The sequence below is a fragment of the Apodemus sylvaticus genome, chromosome 23 (assembly GCF_947179515.1).
Source record: "Apodemus sylvaticus chromosome 23, mApoSyl1.1, whole genome shotgun sequence".
Classification (NCBI taxonomy): domain Eukaryota; kingdom Metazoa; phylum Chordata; class Mammalia; order Rodentia; family Muridae; genus Apodemus; species Apodemus sylvaticus.
In genome coordinates, this window is record NC_067494.1 from 37992949 (window position 1) to 38007537 (window position 14589).

Below are 14589 nucleotides of genomic sequence, written 5' to 3' on the forward strand. Positions count from 1 at the left end.
TAAGTTCAATTCTTAGTTCATATTCCCAGTATCCACATAAAGTCCTGGTGTGGTAGTTCATACCTCTAATCCCAGGTGGATGCCTGAGGCTCACGAGACAGCCCGTCTAGCAGAAAGAATGGTCTCCAGACCCAGTGAGAGACCTTGTCTGAAAGATCAAGGGGGAGAACAATAGGGAAGGAAACCTGAAGTTGACCTCTTGTCTCCAAATGCTCACACTCAGGTGAGCACCCACCCACACTCCCACCCTCACACAATGATAGTAGACACTCTAAAACGCTGGGAGCAGAGGGGATACCTGTAGACCCAGAAGTGGGGAGGGGGATACAGGAGGATCCCTGGGACTCACTGGCAGCTGATCTAGACTAATTAGTCACAGGCTAACCAGAGACCATATTTCAATGGTGGACAGAATTCCTGAGGATGAGGCTATACTCTGGGATCCACAGTTGTGTGAACACATGTGTGCATGTATATGTGCATATACATATACATGGCCTCACACATACATGAACATGCATACACACAAACACACAGAGAGACAGAGTAGAGAGAGAGAGAGAGAGAGAGAGAGAGAGAGAGAGAGAGAGAGAGAGAGAGCCCAGATACAAGCAAAATCCTCTTATTGGGTTTTAATTATGTTAAGGCTCCATTCAAAATTTTATTCACCCATCTCTCTCCTGTCTTCTCTGAGAAGAATTTGACAGAAGCCTACATATCCTTTGAACTTTAAAACCCTTGGCTTCCCAGTAACTTAATTAAGGCTTCCTTAGCTTAACCACGTTATCTCTATCTTTGTTCCATCGTAATTGGGCTCTGAGCCAGGTCCCTGAGAGTTCTTGACTAGCATTTTTGATAAGAGTTTTTTTTTTTTTTCTTTCTACTTTTCTGTAGCCGCTCCCCTGTTCTCTCACCATAAAAGGAGCTGGCTTTCTTCTTGGTAAAGTAGGGACCTTGTTCTCACACATGTGAGCTGCACGGCCTCATATGTCACAGAACTTTCTAGGTGCCAGTTGTTTTATGGACCAGCCGCAGCGATGTCAGAGGGGTGCCTCTTCTCAGTCACTGATCCCCAAGAAGGGATTGGATGGAGCAAACTTGTAAAGTCAAAAAAGAAAGAAAAAAAATGAAGTTTCTCAGGTAGATGATCTGTTTCGGTAAATCCCAGAAAAATTCCCTATTGAAGAAAGAAAAACAATGAATTTGATTTAAAGAAAAGCGACAGAAGGAGGGAGAGGACACACAGGATGTTCGTGGAGAAGCACTCTCATATGGGTACGTGGGCTTTGTGCATAAGGTATTGTGGGAAGCCTGGGAGAAAGGCTCCCATTTTGTACTTAAGGTAATTGGATTCCCTAGGGGTGAGAATGCACACAGATACCAGCTGGAAAGTTAAGACCTTTTGACAGCCAGGCGGTGGTGGCACACGCCTTTAATCCAAGCACTTGGGAGGCAGAGGCAGGCAGGTTTATGAGTTCGAGGCCAGCCTGGTCTACAAAGTGAGTTCCAGGATAACCAGGGCTACACAGAGAAACCTTGTCTCGAAAAAACAAAAAACAAAAAAAAAAAAAAAAGAAAAAAAGACCTTTGACATGATATATAAGTAACACTCCTGCTTAGTCACACTGTACTGTCCATTTGCTTTCCCTTACACACACACACACACATACACACACATGCATGCACGCGCATGCGTGTGCGCGTCAACACACAGTTTTTTTCTTCCTGACAACAGTCTCAATATGTAGCCCTGTCTGGCCCCCAACTCATGCTCTCTTGCCTTACCTTTTTGAGTGCTAAGGTTTCAAGTAGATGACAGCAAGCCTGGCTTTTATATTTTTTATATTTAAGTTTTATTTTCAAAATTGTTCTGTGCACACCTTGGAACGTAATATCTTCTATTTCTCAAATCCATTTATAAGTTAGTTATTTGAATATTAAAAAGATTCCAGAAAGAAATATGATGCAAAATGCAGTGGAGTCAAAGTCTAACTTCCATGTGATCTCTCATTGAGGGCTCTGAAGTTCAAACATGAGTTGGGAGGAACAATGCCCATGGAATGAGACAAAGGAATTTGTTTCTTAAAGTTGAGCTTAGCTTCATAGAAACTGCTGTCCTTAGTGATATTGGCATTGTTACCTTTTTATTTCCCATTTTTTCAATATTGCCCACAGTCCTGAAGTCCAGCCAGGATACAGAAACACACAGTAATATAAAGAATAGAAAATTAACATGAGATTATGAATTATGCTATAAGAATAACATAAAAGTTTAAGGATTTAACTGGGCATGCTCATCTTGAAGTAGAGAACTCCAAGGAAGATAAACTTGGAGAGGCATGTCCTTTTCCAAGGCTTTCTGAACTGAATGGAAAACGTCTATCTACAGCCACTGGATGGTGCAGATGTTCTCTGGATTTCTCAGGACTGTGCTGGTCCAGTGGTAGGAAACAAGGAGCAAGCTTCTAGGGTACGTCAAAGGGGCATGAGCTGGGAGGATTGGTAAGCCAAGCCTGTTGGAGATGCACAAAAGTGGCACCGGAAGAATAGACAGGCTACGGCTACAAGATCGGCAAATGTTCATGCCCCCAAGCATGGCAGAGCTGATGACTTAAATGTTCTTATGATATACCCATGAGAGAGCAACAATAACCAGCCAACCCACAGGCCTGTTCCACAGCACTAGCTTGAGATACTCCTTCCCCTCCCAGTGTGCATTGCTTTTCCTAGTGTCATCTACCAACAGATCCCCCAGACTGGAGAAAAATACTTAAATACTTAAGTATTACCCTTCCTTATAGTACTGGTGCTTAGGAGGATTTGCAGATAAGAGGCAATACTTGATAATTAGCCCATTTCTAATCAGGGGCCTAACCAAGCACATTCCCCAACCACCCACTTCCCTCCTTTTCTACACAGTAGTCTTCTACAGTGAAAAGAATTCTAAGGAAGCAACACAAACAGTAGTTTTATTGAAATTGTGAATGGTTGATTACATAGAGTCATTCCAGGATAGGTCTGGGTTTTTAATTGACAGTAATTAGCGTAGCACCTGGCATGTAGTAGGTTTCCTGATAATATTAATATAAATATGTATGTACTAAGCAAGAATAGTCATCTGTGAGTACAGTTTTAACATGTAGAGAAAGGGTCAAGATGTGAGAACACAGGTGGGAGGTAGACAAGGGACTAGCTGGCTCACCTCACTGATGAATGAATGTCTGTATTTGGGTCATCCCCCATCTGACCTCAGCAATCACAGCTTCTTCCTTTCTCTTTCAAAATTACAGATCCACTACTTGTCTTCCAAATTACTTCACTGAGTGTTTCCAAATACAAAGATTCTAGGGGAATTCTCTGGGTAGGTTAATAAACAAGAACAATGGGGAGCATATTCTTGATCAGGATTAACTTTGTTTGTCTATCTTCAATTAAGTGCAGTAAAGTATGTCCCTTATTGAGGATGTCAGAAAACATAGCTCATATCTATATTTTTATTTTCTTCAGTAACTAAATATGATTTACATTTTATTATTTCCAGGGAAATCAGCCAACGTCAACTTTATTATCTGTTTATTAATTTATTTACGATATTTTACCTTTTCAAAAAACTGACTTAAAGCAAAATAAAGGTGTTACAGCAGGATTGTTTACATGTCTTTCCCTTAAGACTAGTATCTGACTAAACATTCATTATCTGTTACTAGCTCCATAAGTTCAGTATAAGTTTAAAGCAGTTTTTTTTTTTTTTTTTTGGTTTTTTGGATTTTTTTTTTTTTTTTTGAGACAGGGTCTCTGTATAGCCCTGGTTGTCCTGGAACTCACTCTGTAGACCAGGCTGGCCTCGAGCTCAGAAATCTGCCTGCCTCTGCCTCCCAGAGTGCTGGGATTACAGGCATATGCCACCACCGCCCGGCTAAAGCAGTAATTTTTATGTCATAAGTTTTGTGAAGAGACAAATCATCTGCCTTGTGCCTTATTATTTTGAACTCTTTGTATAGATAAAACAGCCCATCATTTATTTTCTGTCCTTTTACTTACAATAAATTGTCCATTCCTCGTTTATGACCTTTAGTTACCAGATAGTGACATGATTCCTAACCTAGATGGAATGTTTTCCTTGATTGTAAGTTTGTTCCAGGTTTGTTTTCTTTTCCTAGTGCAATTGACCCATGACACATGAAAGTTTACAGATCTTTATTTATGGATTTTATTCTATAAGGGTCTTGGGATAACTTGTATCAATTTAGGAGTTCTATTAAATCATGTTTGAATTATGAAATCATCAATTCATCTATACAGCATTACCACATGAAAGTACATCTTCATATTGATTCTGCGGAAAATCTGCCCAATAGGTTTGGCTAATGCCCAGGAACCATTCATCCATGTAATAGTCACAGGAAAGGCAAATCAACAGCAAGAAGCAACCCTGGGATGAAGTCTCTGAAGATCCTGAGTATCTCAGAGTGAACCCATCATAGCCATGCAAAATGGTGGACCATCTCCAGACAACTCGCTTGCAGTAGCCTTGCCTAGAAGGCTTCTGACATTTCAGTATGTGCTGGAATCCCAATGAGAAGCGAATGGACTTGTAAAAAAGGCAATAACAGGCAGGTAAGAAACAAAAAAAAACTTTCTTCTTCCATATCTTAATATAGGCTTCCAGCAGAAAGCATGGCCCAGATTCAATATAGATTAAGGGTCTATAGGGAGGACAGGGGAAGAGAAGGGGGCTTACGGGACTTTCGGGAAGTGGGGGGCTAGAAAAGGGGAAATCATTTGAAATGTAAATAAATTATATCGAATAAAAAAAATTAAAAAAAAGGTGTTTCTATCTACCCCAATGATTCATATTAGAAGTAGACCTTTCCACTTAAAATTAAGCAGAAATCCTTCACATGTGTACCCTCTATTTTTGGCTTTTAGTTAATTCCATATGTAGTCAAGTTGACAGTCGAGGATTCACAATGGGTTAGTTGCCTTAGTCTATGAGTATAAGCTTAAGTATTTAGAAGTCAGTTTTATGTTGCCCTAAGCAAAATATTAGCAGTAGCAGGGTCTATGACCTCACATCCCATGGTCTCTTGGCCAGGCACACAGTGACAGGTAGGAGTTCCCCCTTGAGAAGTGGGCTTTACATTTGTATTGGTTACTTTTCTGCTGTTGGGATAAAACATCACAGGCAAAGGCAACTTAAAACTGACCTTATTTTAGCTTACTGTTCTAAAGAAATGAGAGTCCACGAGGACAGAGTGGAGGCATGGCAGTAAGTGACAGGAATAACTGATTTCCAGCAAGCTGAAGGCCCTGATCTCAAACTGCAAATGTAAAGAACATAGACTGGAGTAAAATTGAGTCAAGGCCTTAAGCTCCCCAAACCTTTCTCCATTGATATACTTCCCTAGGCAAGGTTATATCTCCCATTCCTCCAAACCGTGCCACCAACTGGGGACAAAATGTTCAAATGCCCTAGACAATGGGAGACATTTCTCATACAAATTAGCACAAAGTCTAATTATAAAGCTGTTGATATTCATTAGTCATTAGGGAAATGCAAATCAAAACAACCCTGAGATTTCACCTTACACCAGTCAGAATGGCTAAGATTAAAAATTCAGGAGATAGCAGGTGTTGAAGAGGGTGTGGAGAAAGAGGAACACTCCTCCACTGCTGGTGGGGTTGCAAATTGGTACAACCACTCTGGAAATCAGTCTGGCGGTTCCTCCAAAAACTGGGCACCTCACTTCCAGAAGATCCTGCTATACCACTCCTGGGCATATACCCAGAGGATTCCCCACCATGTAATAAGGATACATGCTCTACTATGTTCATAGCAGCCCTATTTATAATTGCCAGATGCTGGAAAGAACCCAGGTATCCCTCAACAGAAGAGTGAATGCAAAAAATGTGGTACATCTACACAATGGAGTACTATTCAGCCATTAGAAACAATAAATTCATGAAATTCTTAGGCAAATGGATGGAGCTAGAGAACATCATACTAAGTGAGGTAACCCAGACTCAAAAGGTGAATCATGGTATGCACTCACTTATAAGTAGATATTAACCTAGAAACCTGGAATACCCAAAACATAATCCACACATCAAATGAGGTACAAGAAGAAAGGAAGAGTGGCCCCTTGTTCTGGAAAGACTCAGTGAAGCAGTATTCAGCAAAACCAGAACGGGGAAGTGAGAAGGGGTGGGTGGGAGGACACGGGGACAGAAGGGGGCTTACGGGACTTTCGGGGAGTGGGGGGCTAGAAAAGGGGAAATCATTTGAAATGTAAATTAAAAAATATATCGAATAAAAAAAAAAAAAGAAAGCTGTTGATAACCCCTGTAGCATTCATGCCACTATTGGGTATATCTTACCAGGCTAGTGACTATTGATGTTGTATAGTTCACAGTTGGGTAAGAGTATTTGTGTCCTTTCTCTCTCAATAGCCTGCAAATTGCCTTCTGGAAACTACTCAAATCTCAAAAAGTCCTATTAGACATATTATTGAGACTCCCAGGTTTAGCAACATATAACAGGGAAGAGTTAAAATACTCTAGATTTTTACTGTTAAATGTAACCCATTGATGCTGACAACCATGAAAAAAACCCTATAGAAGGTTAGTTACGAAATATATCTTGTAGTAGGCTCAAATTTATACCCACAAAACAGGTACGTTGTTATTTAAATGAACTTTAAAAATATATTTTCAGATATTGTCCCAAATAGAATTATTCTGTAATGATATCTTAGTATCCCCAATCTCCTGCTGTAGTCTTCTGAGAGCTGTTTCTAGGCATTTGCTACCATATCTGGTTAGAACTTTTGATTTGAGATTGTCTGTATGGTTAACCTATAGTTTCATAGACATTCAATCTTAACAGTACTGCTCCGGATGTTAATTTTCATGGAGTGATTTTGAGTATGTTCTTAGGACCGTTATGCCATCTGGACCAAAAGTGTCTTAATGAACTCTGAACGTCATTTTCTCAGAACTGCATGGGAATTGCGTGATGGTTTGAATGAGAAGTGGCCCCCTCCATAAACTCAGATATTTGAACATTTGGTCTCTGGTGGCAGTGCTGTTTCTGGAGGCTATGGGACATTTAGAGACGGACCTCACTGAAGGGAGTGTATCACCAGGGTGTTGACTCTGAGAACTTATCACCTCTTTACACTTCCATTTACCGTCTATAGACATACATATTTTTTTAATGTGGTTAAAGATGTGATTTCTCAGCTTCCTTCCTGGTCGGCCTGCTGCCATGCTTCCCCTAACTTTTGGTCTTTCCCTATGGTATCATAAGCTAAAATAATGCTTTCTCCCATAAGTTGCTTTGAGTTGCCATGTTTTATCACAGCAACAAAAAAACTAGTAGGGACGGACACTGGCGTGGTGTCTCCTGTCACAAGAGCTCATCCTTCCCTACTCACTGCTTCCGAGCACACTTACAATTTGTAAGTAGGAGTGGCCTTTGGCATTTTTATGTGAGTTCTTGTTCACTCTGGTTTTGCTTCTATAATGATAATCTGTAAGTACGTGTGTGCATATGATATGTACGCTTGGAGAAGCATGCTTGCTAGGTACACATGTGGAGGTAAGAGAACCATTTAATGGAGTCAGTTTTCTCATACCTAGAGCTAACCTCAAGTCAGCCTTGAAGGCAAGCATCTTTACCCACTGAGCTGATATGTTGGCCAACCAGCCATCTCCTTTCTTTTTCCTTCATTTCTTCTTTCTCTTCCCTCCTTCTAAGTCCTCCTATATATTCCTCCCCAGTCTCCTTCAAATGTATGACCCTTCTATTGATTAATTGTTATCATATGCATATATGTTATATATTCTTAAATATAACCTGCTCAGTCTGTATAATGTTACTTGCGTGTATGTCTTCAGGGCTAAGCATTTGGCACTGACCAGCCAACTGGGATGAGCTTCCCAGGGGAAGACCACCTTGCCTGCTTCCAGCTTTCGTCAGCCACCTGCAGTTCTTCTTAGGGTTGATGTCTCAGGGGCTTTTCCCTGTTGATGTTTGCATGTTTACCGTGTCATCCTTGTTCAGTGTCATCTTAATGCTTGAAACTGTAGATCTCTCTATGGAGCCTCAGACCCTCAACACTAACTGCTTGTCATCCATCTGCCCAAGATGGTCTCCCCACCATGTGCCCTTAGCATCCCAAAGTCCACATCTTTCAGACTACCTGTCTTATTCCCCAAATTTCCCTCTAATAAAACTGATACCAGGAGTTAAATCTAAAAGTGTAGTTTCTTGTTGATATACCCCCTTTCTTCACATTATCCTCTTTGGGGCAAATCATCATGCTCAACTTGTTCTTTCTTATGGACACCTCTTAACTGAAGACCCTTCGTTCTTGCCACTACTACCGTAGTTCAAGACACCTCTTTTCAGATTGTACTTAATAAGGCATGCAGCTCGCAATCCAGACCTTGTTTCTTCTCACTGCTCACTCTGGAGAGTAGTCTGCAACCTAGATCTGATTATGTCTGTTCTCTAAGAGAAACTAAGTTCTATCCACCCTCAAGTCTCAGCTTAGAAGTCACCAACTTGAAGAAGACTCGTCTGCTTTCCTGTGGGTTAGATTTGGAGGGAAAAAATGTGTGTTATATATAGTCTTGCTTTTTTAAAGAATCATGGAAATGTAAGTTGCTTGTGAGAAGAATACAAGGCAAAAGTTTATTGAATAAGAAAACCAGAATTGGTCTTAGAGTTAGTAAGAGTAATTGGACATCTTATAAAATAAATGTCCTTGAAAGTACAAGCAATCATGACATTTTTCTAGTATTGCCTTCCAAGTCCATCTGCTTTCCACTTTGAGCCATCAAATCATCTGCTGCCATCACCACAGCACAATCTCTTGACCACTGGTAAATTGCTACTAGATTATTCTATCTTCCTCCAAGCTTGCTTTCAGAGTCCAGTTTTTCAAGTTATTTTGCACAGTGCGATATAAATCCCTATTTCAGGCCCGCTGCCTTGATTATATCCCCCTGTTTCCCCCAACTCTCTGAAAGAGTCCCACTGTCGGCTGCATCAAATACAATCTACTAATAATAGCCTTTGAAGTTTTCCATCAGACTGGCTCTTCCCTTGGCCCACTTCCTAGGGTTGTAAACCAGGGGTAGTGCCCCATGCCCATAGCTCTCCTGTTACTGCACTTAGTCCTCAGATTTCAAAGCAACTACACACCATTCACAATCATCTGTCCAGAGACAGTGTCCATCTTACCTACTCCAATAAGAAATATCTTTTTAAAAAATTGCAGCCTATAGTAACACTTCCTGAATCCTTTCAGAACATTTTAGTATCCTGGTATTTATTTGCTAAAGTATTAATGTCGATCATATGTTTTCCTCATCTTCCATATATTGTTTAATCTATTCTATGTTCTGTCATCTGGAAGAGTTAGAAATGGTACTTTTACCTTTGTGGGTCATTAACAACTTTATTGGTTGACTTAATGACTAATTTGTGGGTTTGAGTCTCTATCAAATATTCCATAGGAGGAAAATAGAAATGCAGATTAATTGCTATGTACTAATACAAGTACTATGAAATTTATGTCACAAAGACTTTGAATATACCCAAATACAAGGAAGTACATTTCATAAAACCTAATAAATAGGAAACATATATAAAATCTAACCCAATGTAAGCTTTGCTTAGATACATTCATCTGAAATCTTTAAGAAGTTCCTTATGCATTAGGCATAAAACAAAATACCAGTATCTTCTTCATTACTTGGCCTTGATATTTCTGTTATAGCTGGGAACTTAAAAATAGGACAGTTTCATGATGGGCTCTGGAAATTGTACCGATTTGGGATCATTTCTGATTATGATTCCTGAAACAATCCTTCTGGATTACTCTATATTTGGTAGTGATGTAGTGGTTTCTAAAGTTCCAATTTTTAGAACTCCTAGTCACTGTCTAAAGTCTATTTCATGGCCAGTAGAATGCTAAAGGACACCCTAATCCCCACAGGATTCCTGTCCCTTATCAAATTTTGTGGATATAATTAAGGTTACTAATTAATTGACTTCAAAATAGAGTAAGCTGGATTCTGCAGTGGGCTCAGTGTCATCCTTTGAGGCTTTAAGATAGCAGAGTGGAGCAGAAGAGAACTTGAGATGGACAGGATGGTGGCGGTGCATGCAATTGCTGCCTCTGAAAAACAGGGGGTGTACGAGGCTTGAGAGAGGCCGCTGAAGAGTAAGACTCTCAGCCCACAGGAAACTGGGAAATGGAACAGCCCTTCTGTTTCAAGAAACTGGATTGTGCTTTCTAATGAGTCCATGTGGCAGCAGCTGCTCCATCAGTCTTCCATCAGGGCCAGCATCCCTTTTGCATTTGACTGTGTGAACTGTAGTGGAGCGAGAGGCCCAGTCGTGTCGTCCTGGATGGGGAACCATCAAGTTTGAAGACAATAAATGGGTATTGCTCTAAGCTACTGAATGCACAATGCTATTCTTGCAGAATGGGATGGGAATACCATTTTAAAGGCTCATGAAGGTTATCTGAGCCTGTCCTTTTTGTTGGAGAGATTTTAGCTCAGTGCAGAGTGGGGACGGTCCTTTCCGGTACCACCCAGGAATTCACAATTAGGGTAGGATAGAAACACAGGGAGTATCTTAGGGACATGGGAAGGAGAAGGAGCCTTTCACTCCAGGGTCAGGCTGCACGGCTTTTTAGTAGAGCCCCAAGGGCCCCAGTACAATCAGCATTTGCTTAAGACTGCTTTGCCTTCCTGGGTGGAACGTGAATATTTTAAAGACTCTCATAAGAAATCCCCTGTGCAATCCTTGTTTGATTTGACTTGACCAGATTATAATCCCTTCCCTGGGGTCCCCAGAGGCATCTGATAATCTTACTTAGCAAAACAAAGGCGAAAGGAAAAGAAGGAGTTTTGAACAATGTTTTGAGAAATAACGAGTTATATAACTTGAGATAATATAATATATCTGGCTAAGGCCCAGACAGCTAATTAGGACTCTCTCTCGAGAAGCCTATCACTCCTGAATATGTCCTCCTCTTTCCCGTGTCTTATGCCCGCATTTACAACCTCTATCCGGAGAGTCTTTGAGTGAGCCAAGACTCGCTCCCAAGAAACCTCACTGAAACCTCACCCACAATTCCGCTTTATATTTTTCTTAAGCACCTTTATTTTTAATAAAAGCTCTCTTCTGCTTCACATTGGCTAGTCCTGAAATTCCTTCTTCCACCAAAACTATGAACCCTGGGTCCTGGAATCACTTATCAAAACTATGAACCCTGGGTACTGGAATCACTTATCAAAACTATGAACCCTGGGTACTGGAATCACTTATCAAAACTATGAACCCTGGGTACTGGAATCACTTATCAAAACTATGAACCGTGGGTACTGGAATCACTCGGCACAACCTGTGACCTGCTTGAGCCCGCCTTTGCCTAGCTACCCCTGACTAGAATAATTCATTGGCCCTGTCAGTCACTCCACACCCTCTGTCACCATTCCCTGCTTCCTATGTCATCTCGCCCCACCAAAAATCCCCACCCTGTGGGGTTGCAAATTGGTACAACCACTCTGGAAAGCAGTCTGGCGGTTCCTCCGAAAACTGGGCACCTCACTTCCAGAAGATCCTGCTATACCACTCCTGGGCATATACCCAGAGGATTCCCCACCATGTAATAAGGATACATGCTCTACTATGTTCATAGCAGCCCTATTTATAATTGCCAGATGCTGGAAAGAACCCAGGTATCCCTCAACAGAAGAGTGGATACAAAAAATGTGGTATATCTACACAATGGAGTACTATTCAGCCATTAGAAACAATGAATTCATGAAATTCTTAGGCAAATGGATGGAGCTAGAGAACATCATACTAAGTGAGGTAACCCAGACTCAAAAGGTGAATCATGGTATGCACTCACTAATAAGTGGTTATTAACCTAGAAAACTGGAATACCCAAAACATAATCCACACATCAAATGAGATACAAGAAGAAAGCAGGAGTGGTCCCTGGTTCTGGAAAGACTCAGTGAAACAGTATTTGGCAAAACCAGAACGGGGAACTGGGAAGGGGTGGGAGGGAGGACAGGGGAAGAGAAGGGGGCTTACGGGACTTCCGGGGAGTGGGGGGGGGGCTAGAAAAGGGGAAATCATTTGAAATGTAAATAAATTATATCAAATAAAAAAAAAGACAAAAAAAAAAAATCCCCACCCTGTTCCTCAACCCTACTTAACCAGTGCCCGGAGACTCAGCTGAACCCAGTTCTCTCCTCTTGGTTGGACCTGTTGGCAGAAAGCCAGAGTATCATCTATCTCTATCTTCTGTTCCTTTTCCCATCTAAAACATTTTGTTATTTTCTTCCAAACTATTATAGCATGTATATATATATATATATATATATATATATATATATAATATTTATATATAAAAATATATATATAATTTAAAATTTTTAAAATTTAAATAATTTTAAATTATATATATAAAAATATATATATAATTTAAAATTTTTTCTCCTGCCTTCCTTACTTTTGTTACCCACATTCATTTTTGTGAGTTTGTTTTTGGCTTTATTTATGTGAGAAGTGTGCCTCTTAATACCCTGCATAGAGAATTCAATAAATTCGGGATAGAATTTCATCTGTGGACCTGTTACTCATAGGATGGTGCTTGCTGTTTGTTACAGACTACCTGCAGTGTGGACTAGATTGCAGGTGCTTTGAGTCCAAACCTGCTAACCTGTCCTGCATAGAGGATTTAATCCTGATTATAATAGTGAATGAAAAAAAAAAAAACCAAAACACTATTTTCAATGAAAAAAAAAAGTTCTACTGCATCCAAGCTGAAGAGTGAACAGGCAGCCCCCCTCCAGATGCTGGTACAGGGCGATTTGCTACAATTGATCTGCACCCAGATGTGGACAGATGTGGAGGCGCTGCGAGTTCTCCCCGGAACCCCGGTACTTCCTTTGCGCTTGCCATTTTACAGTGTGTATCCTCAGCCTCCCTGTCAATTCTGTGAGCTCTTAATATTCTTTTAATAATTCCGTTTTGTTCATGTTGCCCAGAAATGATGGCGCCTGTTACTCTTTTCTGCACTATTACACCTTCTCTCTGTCTTTTCAAGCGATTCTGGAGGCAATTTAGCCATATAAGGAGCAGTAGATCATAAGTGAGGTGATCAGATTCAGCCCTGGGCTCACCATTTCATTAAAGACAAGGCGTTTTCTGGAGGGAGAACCCCCCAAAGAACAAAAAAAAATGCTAAGAACCCTGGCTAAATAGACCGTTGTAGTTTCTTACAGGCTGGGATAATCGGGCTGTTGGGAACACTAAACACGGGGAGTGAAATTCTGCTAAATTAAACCCAACAAACATTTATTTAAGGATAATTTAAAAAGCATTTAGAGGGAGGAGATCGGAAATGGGGGAGACGGGAAGAAGCCGTGCTGATTGAGAAAAGGGCTTTAGGCATTTCCTAACCCAGGTGTGACCTGTAGATACTACTGCTGTGTGAGCGATGGACCTGTTTTCCTGGTGACCCTTCATGTTACAGATTGGGAGAGGAATCTGAATTCAGGTCGTCAGGCTCGTGTCCCAAGTGCACAGCTGACAGAACCATCTCCCAGACCCATTTCCTCTATTTTACGGCACTCTGAGGAGATCAAAAGCAAAACATTCCCAATGGCACATTTCTCATCCTATTTTGGGTCCTATGCCCGACTCCCCTTTTCTCTTGTGTTTTACATGTCTTATAATTCTTCATCTCCTGTCATTCTTTCCTCGTTTTGTGGGGCTTACCTCAACTCTCCTGTTAAAACTTCACTCCTTTGCTTTTGCTTGTTGTTTGTTTCAAATGCTTTTTTGTGTAGAGACGTGTGTGTGTGTGTGTGTGTGTGTGTGTGTGTGTGTAAATGCTCAAGTATGAGCACAGACATGTGAGGGTGCACATAGAGATTAGAGATTGATGTAAGGTGTCTTCAATCACCACCACCACCACCACCACCACCACCATCATCGACAAAGTCTCTCTCTGACTCTCAGATTGGCTGGACAGCAAGCCCCCAAAGTTTCTCCTGTCTCCACTCTCCAGTGTAGACCTTGTTGACCTATGCCGCTCCACCTGGCATTTATATGAGTCCTCACACGCCATGCTTCTTCATCCAGCATTTTAATAACCCAGCCAACTTTCCAGTCCCATAAATGTTTGGAAGACTACCTTTCTCACCAAGCACTGCCTTGGCTATCTTTAGGAGTTTTGCTTGTTTGTGTCTTTGAGACAAGTGACTGGTATTGCCCTGGGCAGGCTTAAACTTGCTATGTGGACTGGGCTGGCCTTGGACTTGCAATGGCTCTTCTATCTATAGCGCCTGGGTGCAGGGATCCCAGGTGGGCACTCTGCCTCCCTTAAGATCTCGATAGCTAGTGTTCTGGTTTCATAGCCTGTTCAGCACTCTTTGGTATTTTTAGGGTGTTTTTTACCATGATGGGTGAATGCTGCTTATATAATGGATTTTTGTTTCTTGTCATTTCTTTCATGGCCTTAATATATGACCAATTATGGAAATGCT